Genomic DNA, 9,711 nt, shown 5'->3' on the forward strand with positions numbered 1-9,711 from the left:
TGAGCGCCGTCTTCAGCAAATACACTCGGCTCCACATTCTCCTTTACTGCATCAGTCCATCTCTTTTCCAGCCTGTGTGATGTCCGTTTATAACCCTCTATCTGCCCCAACATAAGCTACTTGAGCATGTGGTGGCTGGGTATGTTGGCTAGATGACCCAGTCAACTCAAGCATTGCCCGTCGGAAGAGCTCACGTGATGTGAGCTCACAATACAGCCTGGTTAAACCAAGGATGGATGGGCATAAGTAGGAGAGGGGGGCGATGCCAACCCCAACTGCAAGTGATTATGAAATTATTTATTACAACTTTCATCAGCTGGCTGAAACCAGGCCACTGTCGGTTTTAATGGGGTCCGAGATGGACACCCACCACCAGAGTGGAAGACTCTCAAGCGCATCTTCCTGTGACCAAGCCACCATTACCTGACTCCCGATAATGGGGAGGTGAGCCCACCATTACTTGAGATTCGCAGCTTCCCACACCGCATTCATTGTTTTATTCAAAAGAAGAGCCACTCCCTGTTTTGCAGTTTCCAATCCCATGTTTAGGACTGTCCATGCCTCAGTGGTTGGTACTATGCAACCTACGACTAAAACTAAAACGGACATCCAGAACACAATGAGAAGAGGAGGAGGCACTCGAGAACAAGGAGACGAGGAAGTATGAAGAGGAAATCTTCAGCAGAATCAGGGGGGCAAAAATTAAAAACCTTAGTATAGCAGGGAGAGAGATCGCGGAGACACGGACTTTGGAAACAAGTTGATTTGCAACTTGCAGCAACAAAAACATCATCGTCAACATCATCAACATGACTCATTCCTATTGGGTTCCAGTTATGGTGGTTGCTTTGGTGACGGTGGTTACTACGATGATTGCTGTAGTGATGGTGGTTTGCTGCTAGAGTGAATGTGGTTTCTATGCTGTGATTGCAACTATGTTGATGGTGATTGCTGTGTTGTCGTTGCCATATTGGTGGCTGTGGTGATGGTGGTTGTTGCTAGACTGATTGTGGTTGCTACGCTATGGTTGCTGACAGTGATGGTGGTAACTACGGTGATTACTGTGGTGATGGTGGTTGCTGCTATGGCGATGGAAGTTGCTATAATCATGGCGGTCTCTACGGTGACCATCGTGGTGATGTTGGTTGCCGCGATTGCTACGGCGGTTGCCGTGGAGATGCACGCAGTGGTCCTGGCAGTGGAGCAGATCCAGGCGCTCCTGGGCGAAGGACTCCTGGGTGCGAGTCCAGGACAAGACGCGAGACTCTCCACTGGAGAACTCCGCCTTGAGAGATTCACAGTTACGCGATCAGAGCTGCCTCAACGCATCCAGGGGGTCCTGAGAGAGACACGGAGACTCGTGAACTCGCACAAAGACGCACGCTAAGACTCGCAAATAAACTCACCTCATGATTCACAGACTCGCACAGAGACACGGAGGCTTAAACAGAGACTCACACAGACTCACAGCTTCACGAGCAGCGCTGCCACTCGCTCACAACTCGCCCACCCGCTCACCCACTCACTCACCCTCCCACTCACCCACCAGCCAGTTACCCATTCACCATCCAGCAATTCACCTACCCCTTCACCACCCACCCACTCAAACCGCCTGCTCACCCACTCGCTCACCCAGCCGCTCACCTCCTAACCCATCCACCACTCATACACCTACCCGCTTGCTCGCTCACCCACTCACCACCGGTTCACCAACTCGCTCGCCGATTTGCTCACCACTCACTCGTCCACCAACTCGTCCACCCACTCACTCGCTCACCCACGCTCTCAACCACTCACTCACCATCCACCCATTCCTTCACACACTCACCAACCACCTACTCACCCGCCCATCCACTCACCAACCCACCCGCTCACCTACCCACCCGCTCACTTACCCGCTCACTCACCCATTCACACACCTGCCATCTGCTTATCCACCCACCCACCCGCTCGTCCACCCACCCGCTCACTCACTCATTCACCTACTCACACACCCATCTGCTTACCCACCCATCCACTCACCCAATCGCTTACCCACTCACTCACCACCCTCCTGCCCACCCGCCCACCCACTCACCAACCATACCCGCTCACCAACCCAAGTGCTCAACCACCCACCTGCTCACTCACCCACCCACTCACACACCTGCCACCTGCTCAACCACCCACCCACTCACCCATTCGCTCACCCACTCACTCACACATCCACCCAACCACTCACCACCCACCCATTCATCCACCCACTCACCACCCACCCACTCACCACCCACCCACACCCACCTGCTCACCCACCCATCCATCCACACATTCACCCGCTCACCCATCCACACATTCATCCGCTCACCCACCCACACCCATCTGCTCACTCACCCGCTCAAGGGAGGATAGACTTTTAGTTAGTAAAACATCTGTAAACAAATCAGGATTACTTGTTTTACAGATGCTAAAATAGATCAGTAGACAGGGGCTGTATGCGTTTCTACGTTGTAATTTATATTCTGCACAAAGGCGACTCCACAGCAGCTGTGGCGAGGCAAGGCCGGCGATCACGAGAGCCAGATGACAGCAGATAACGAGAGAAGCACGCGTTATCGTCTAGCTGTGGGTGTGCTCAACTGCGCGTGTGTTTGTGGCTAAGTGCGCGAATGTGGATCAGTGTGTTATTAAATTACGAGGCTGCAATAAGATCCTTGTATGTATGTCGACCTTCTGTTGCACCGTGCTTAGCCAACCGTGATAATCGGACATTACTCAATTGTATTTTACATCGAGCAATCAGCACCCCTACGTACAGAGCAAAGCCGCTTGCAGGTGAAATGCTGAGTCGCCCTCTTATTGTTAAAAAAAAGTTGCCACTGGGGGTGCCCTTTAGAAGTGCAAAGGGGATTGCATTCCTCGCAAACCACGTGGCCCAGCTTTGCCCTTGAGAGGCAGTCGCGCCGTGCAGGCGTCCCAGTGTCAGCGCTGTCACCACCGTCACCACCATCACCACCGTCACCATCGTCACCACCGTCACTATCATCACCACCCACACCATTGTTACCACCGTCACCACTTTCACCATCATTACCACCGTAACCAACGTCACCACCCACACCATCGTTACCACCATCACCCTCCACGTGTAGGATTCACGGCATTTGAAGGGACAGGGAGTCATCTTAGATGAAAAACCATACATAGGTGTGCAGCATGCATGCACCCACCCTCTCCAACTTATCTAGACCAACAGCTCAGAAAAACTGAATTTGTGACCAAGTTGTCGTTTAGACCGGCGGTCCCCAACCTTTTTGGCACCAGGGACCAGTTTCGTGGAAGACATTTTTTTCACGGACTGGGGGGGTGGTCATCATTGGGCCTTTCCCCCTTTTCAAAGAAGCTCTCCAGTGACGTTTCTTTTTTGCTCATTTTGGCGAGGGTTAGCTTGTGGGCTTTATACCAAAACTGTGACTGAGACAAGTGCGCAGTGCGGGAAAAAGGCGCGGACGGAAGTGGTAAATACAATAATGGGCAGGCCACGCGCAGACTAAAATAAGTTACGGATTCCGACTTCTCATAAGGAGCGCGCAACCTAGATCCCTGGCATGCGCAGTTGACAGTAGGGTTCGCGCTCCTATGAGAATCTAATGCCGCCGCTGATCTGACAGGAGGCGGATCTCAGACGGTAATGCAAGCGATGGGGAGCGGCTGTAAATACAGATGAAGCTTCACTCGCTCACCCACCGCTCGCCTCCTGCTGTGCGGCCCGGTTCCTAACAGGCCACGGACCGGTACCGATCCGCGGCCCGGGGGTTGGGGACCCCTGGTTTAGACCACAGACTCAAAGCGTTGAGAACACGTGGCCGTCCCAGCAACAGGCAGCAGTGAGACAAAGACAACTGTGGACCGGTTTCGTCTAATTAGGACTCATTAGTGCAGGACGGTAATCAATACTTTCTCTTGCCATATGCCTCTGGCAGCCCCATATATGGAGATGACCTTTACACTATGGTGACCCCATACACAGTTGTCTAAAGGTAACAGTAATCAAATCTGTAAATGATGAGAAAACCAATCACAACAAATATAAATTATGCAGGCTGGAAACAATAGATTTCACAATGGTATCAGTGAAAATAGTATACTTTTTTTTTACGGTAAAGTCACGTTTACACGTTCAGATACAAAAACACTCCGCATGTACCCTCCCCGAGTGAATCTAAGTAATTAAAATAAAACAAAAACAGCACCATGCATTACTGCTCTACTTTGTAGTCGCGAAAGTCTAGTGTGACAAGTCTTGATCAAATCGTGTTTATGCATATACACGTGCCTGAGTAAACATTTTAACGATGATAATCCTCTACAATTGAAAAAAACATCGCATTAAGAAGATGTGTGTGGGAATATTTACAAGGCCTAAAAGTTGCACAGCGCATACGACTTAGGGGTCTATAGCTGTACGCACTGCCGTGCAGTTGAAATCCTTTAAATTGTGAGAAAAAATCACACGCGGACAGAGTTATTTGTGGTTGGTGCACTGCTTTATGAACCACATATGTATTAGACAGTCACCCACAGAAGTTGATATAACAGAGCTACCTCTAATTACAAATGTAATTTTCTTCTTGATTTCCCCGCATCTGCCCTCATTCCCCTCCACCAAATAAAAAATTATTCTGCACGAGTTATTTTCAATCTCCCCTTTAATTCTCACACTTTGCCTCTCCTCCTTCAACTCCAATGGCTTCTCGTTCACTACCGCTGTCTTTTAAAATACCTGTCGCTGGTCTTTAAACCTCTCCATGGACTTGCCCTACATAATTTTGCCTCTTTCATCTCCTTCCATGTCCTCTCTCGTCCTCTTTGTTCCCAATCTTCTGTCTCTGTCCCTCCTCTTTGTGCCAAACCTCATTTATGGTCCCTCTACTTAACCTTTTTCCATTCCTCCCATAAAGCCCCACCTCCTCTCCATTGCCCATTCTCTACCTCTTCTCTCCCCTTAAGCCTCCACTCCTTCTCGTCCCTACTCTTCTCCGATCCCATTACTGTCTATCGCTGTCACTTATTCCTCAAACTTTGTACACCCCTGCCATCTAAATCATTCCATTCTGTCACCGCCTTGTGCTTGTTATGTCAAGAGAGAAGGCACTCTATAAATATACACCAAAGCCACCACCGCCACCACCGTCACCACCGCCACCAAGAAAAGGAACAGATTTATTTGTTGGGTCTGGAAGTGGCCAAAGTGCAAGTCGGCCATGAAAAAAATTTACATTTAAAATTACACCGCCACCAATTAAAACATTAAACACAAACACAAATGTTGTCTGTATAACCTCAACGGACTCTTGAGGCAAGTGCTTTTAGCGAGCAACTATGAAAGCCAGCATGGTACACAATGGGGAGGGTGGCCAGCACCATGCCTGGCCGCCTTTATCTCCCGAGTAGTGATGTTTACACACCGCACCAGGTACTCATTGGAGGCTGAGTCGACATCGGGTTAGCCCAAAACCACTTTAGTTCATCGGTACTGGTGTTGCCAAGTTCATCGCGCAATACGCGAAACACTATACAATTACCGGATAATACGCATACCCACACAGGCTTGTGCATGTGTGGGTGGGTTATTTATACAGCAGTATGCAGCATGGCAGTCAGTCGGCACCTTCCGCAATGCACGTTTGTTATTCATGAGGGTGCACATCCTGATGTATTCATTGGCTGATCACCCGAAGCCACCGTGTGAGCTGAGAGTTTCTCGATCTTACCGGGTACTCGATAGAGCTGAGAAATGCACTGCGGTCAATACTCAGAGTCATCATTTAGAGGTAGAGACCCAGAGATGAAGAGAATCCTTAGCAGCCCGTACATGTTAATGGATAGCAGTGATGGTCCCAGCTGCTGACTTGTACACCAGGGGTGAAGAATTGAGACAAGGCTGTGGTCCCAAGATAATTTCACTCCTTCCATTTGTTTTGTATTGAGTGGCATCCTGACGGGTACGACACGGTTCAGACGCGGCCACCAGCTCAAAAAACACGTACAGAACAAACCCTGCGCAGAGAAGCATGCAGAGACGCGTGCTCGAAATCACACCAAGACAGAGGAACGCGCAGATGAGAGAACATACACAGAGGTAGGATCCCTCCTCATGTTGACCATGATGAGAAGGAAAGAGCAACACGCAGATGAAAACGTTTCTGGAAGTGACGATGGCTGATGATCAAGAGTAACTTGGAGGGGAGGAGGTGGGAAGCTCATGCACAGGAGGTGCTGGGGCCGATTGTCACAGCGCAGGCGTCACGAGAAGTGACGTTGGTTTGGGGAGGCCTTCATCAAACAGTGGATTTACCACTGGTGATGATGCCCATAATGATGATGAATGCATGGGCAGTCCACTCACATTCGTGCATAATCAGGTGCACGTCCACTCCCCTAGTCACCCCTCCACTAATCTCACTCCCCGAGTCACCCCTCCACTCACCTCACCCCCATTCCCCGAGTCACTCTCACCTCGACTTCTCCACTCTATCGCCAGTCGCCCTGAAGAGGCCCAACTCCGGAGCCTCCCCCAGTGCCACGTTCACTCTCAGCACGAACATCGTGCGGTGCCACCCCCTCCTCTGCTGCATCCCTCCAACTCTTCCTCCGCCATTGCGAGAATCGGCTCCACGAAGGGTCCCACGCTGTCCCCGTCCCTCAATGGACTCATGTCCTTTGTTGATGAAGGCCATTTAATAAAATAATGATAATTAATTATGCACACACACACAGGTCACCAAAGTAGCCTCAATAGACATGTTAGGGCAAGTTGTGGAGCCTTGTGCTGTGGAACACACGAGGGGGTGGTATGTATTTTGTATGTTGAACTTCTTTTGCACGGTACGTAGCCAACCGTGCTAATCGGAGGTGCAGGGGAAGGGCAACAAAGTAAGCACAAAAAGTAGTTCTAAAGAAATGAGTTGTCAATCTAGATGTAAAAGTGCACAGCTCCAGTGGCTTCTAATATCAGAAGGAAGAGCGTTCGAGACGGCCGCAGAAGCGCTTCTGAAAGTGCGATGCAGCGACCGCCTTTGTTCGATGGTTCGACAAAATTCGCTGTGGGAATGTGATGTGGCCAACACCATGCACGCGGCCACCTTTGTCTCTCCAAATTGCTGATGTTTATTATAGACACTGCACCAGGTACTCTTTAGAGGGTGAGTCGACCGAGGGAAGGTTCAGGACTGGGCCACACAGACACACACACAGAAAAAGATGCCCTATGTCAAATCCAGAGGCTTCTAAGAAAATGGAGGTGTAAGACGGACACAGCTATTACATGGATGAAGGTGTAATACAGATATTTGTGTTAAGGTGGTGCTGCTCACCTGAAAACAATAACAAAAATCCCACCACTCATTCATCTGTTTAATCTTTGATTGGAAAACGCTGGGCGAGACCTGCGACATTCGAGTGAGCTCACCTACTCGCTCACAAACACAACACTCAACCCAGTCAATCAACATGTTACACACCCTAAATATGACCCGCCTTGTCCTGGGGAAGACCTGCAACATGCTACTGAGCTCACCTCTTCACTCACCTACTCACCCACTATTGCTATGTCATCCACACACCCACACACTCGCTTATCTTAACAGACCTCAATAATTGACATTTAGCTCCTGAAGATATTGCTACATGCAATAAAACGCGAGTGTGTGAGTGATTGAGTGATTGATTGAATGTGTAAGTGAGCGTCTGGTTGCGTGAATGAGTGAGCATGTGAGTGCGTGTGTGAGTGTGTAAGGTGAACGGTAGTGTATCGGCGAATGTGCTGTGCTACAAATCTGGTGATCCGAGTTCAAATCTCGTTCACCAGTCTATGGGTCTCTGTGTAAGTCTTTACCTCTCTGTAAGTCTATGGGTCTCTGTGTAAGTCTATACCTCTCTGTAAGTCTATGCGTCTCTGTGAGTCTACGGGTCTGGTAAGTTTACTGGTCTCTGTGTGAGTCCATGGGTCTCAATGTGAGTTCATGGGTATCTGTTATCATCATCTGTGTTTGAATGAGTCGATGGCTCTGTGTGATTGACTCCAAGTCTCTCTGTTCGAGTGAGTTTGTGGCTTTCTGTGCGAGTCTATGTCTACGTGACTTTACCGAAATAACCAAAGAGTAATTCCTGCAGTCACGAAAGTGCCAAATCAAGTTGGAGACTATGTCTCTCTGTGTAAGTGAGTACAACATATCCTTGCTTAACGCGGGGGTTGCGTTGTCGAAAATTGCTGCTTAAAGCTATTTTACGTCAAGCAGAAAACTTTTCTACAAGGAAAAACGGTAAAGGGGGAGACTCCGTTTTAGCACAATATAACTTTTATTATTATTTTTAATTGAGAGTACAGTACACTGTTTTCTATGTTTATTTTAAATGTGTTGTGTATATGTAGAATATCTATATTATAATCTTTATTTATACTGGAGGAATCTAAAAAGCCCTTTTTCACAGATTTCCAGTTGGGGTGGTACAGAAAGTTACAAGAACAAACGATGCAAAAACACAATCGAAGTGAAAAGTATAGGAAAGGTAAGCAAATCACAAAAAAATAAAAATAAACTATTTTTATATTACCTAGTAAAGCCCTCTAAGCTATTAGCTTCTATTTCAGAAGCGAACTGGCCACAAATTATAGATGAATGAAGTAGCTTATGACGTGGAAATTTATAGCAGCCAAATAATAATAAAAAAATGTTACATTCATCAATATACATACAAAGGACATGAAATGGAGATATGATGAGTGAAAACTATAAGGGAGTGAGTGAGATGACACTACACACAGATGCTGGAACAAAGGCTGAGGAAGAGGATGACACGCCACGTAACACAGTGCGCACCGGTACAGCAACAGCTCCCAGCAATACAGAACAACGCTGCCAACACCCACACCACTCATAAGAGCAGTCCGTCATGTGCTACTCGAGTTATAGTGGGTGTGATGTGCGCTAAGCGAAACACATTACATAAAAGACGAGGATGTACTGCATATAGTCCTCTACGTCAGTGAGTCTATGTCTCTCTGTGTGAGTCTGTGCGAGTGACTCTGTGGTTCTCTGTGTGGGTTAATCAATGGTTCTCTGTTTGAGTGAGTCTATGTGTCTCCATGTGAGTCAGTCTATGGCTCTGTGTCAGTGAGACTTTGGCTCTCTGTGTGAGTGCTCTCTCTGAGTGAGTCTATGGCTCTCTGTGGGAGTAAGTGGGTCTCTAAGGCCACCACCATCTTGCTCCCTGCCCAGTGCGTCCACCTGGTTGAGCTGCAGGAGTCTATTGTCCACCGCTCCAGACCGCACAGATATCCAGACGTCCACCTCCAGCACAGACACCGGCAGATTCTTAAACACATAGCTCAGTGGGTCTCACCTGGTAAAATAAAAATAGTTTATGGAGTTCGTTCTGCCTCAACGCGTGTTTTCATAACGCCATTTGGATATGGCACGATGGATGTAATAGGGAACACGTTTTATAACGCGGATGCTAAGTGGATATAACGCGATTGAGTCAACAGAACCACGTCGCGCGAGTAGGAATGTGCGGTTGTTCGGCTGCCTGGGCACAGCGTCACACGAGGCATTGGGATGCTGCTGGATGCTTCCTGATGCTCCCCACGCGCCTCAGTCTTTGTTCAGCCGACACATGCATCTCACGCTGTTATCACGGACTGTGCTTTACCCTGTATTAGTCATTGTAACG

General features: G+C 48.5%; 1 long non-coding RNA gene across 1 annotated transcript; it reads right to left on the minus strand.

Moving 5' to 3' along the window:
- Positions 1-7,122: 7,122 nt before the first annotated feature.
- LOC142922995 (uncharacterized) lies at positions 7,123-9,353 on the minus strand. Its single transcript, XR_012940460.1, has 2 exons — positions 9,267-9,353; positions 7,123-7,208 (listed from the first exon to the last, which is right to left on the minus strand). It is a non-coding gene; the product is annotated as an uncharacterized LOC142922995 (long non-coding RNA).
- Positions 9,354-9,711: the final 358 nt, after the last annotated feature.

This window comes from Petromyzon marinus, unplaced genomic scaffold (assembly GCF_048934315.1).
Source record: "Petromyzon marinus isolate PM22_M1 ecotype Great Lakes invasive population unplaced genomic scaffold, UKy_Petmar_22M1.pri1.0 PM_Scaffold_24, whole genome shotgun sequence".
Classification (NCBI taxonomy): Eukaryota; Metazoa; Chordata; class Hyperoartia; order Petromyzontiformes; family Petromyzontidae; genus Petromyzon; species Petromyzon marinus.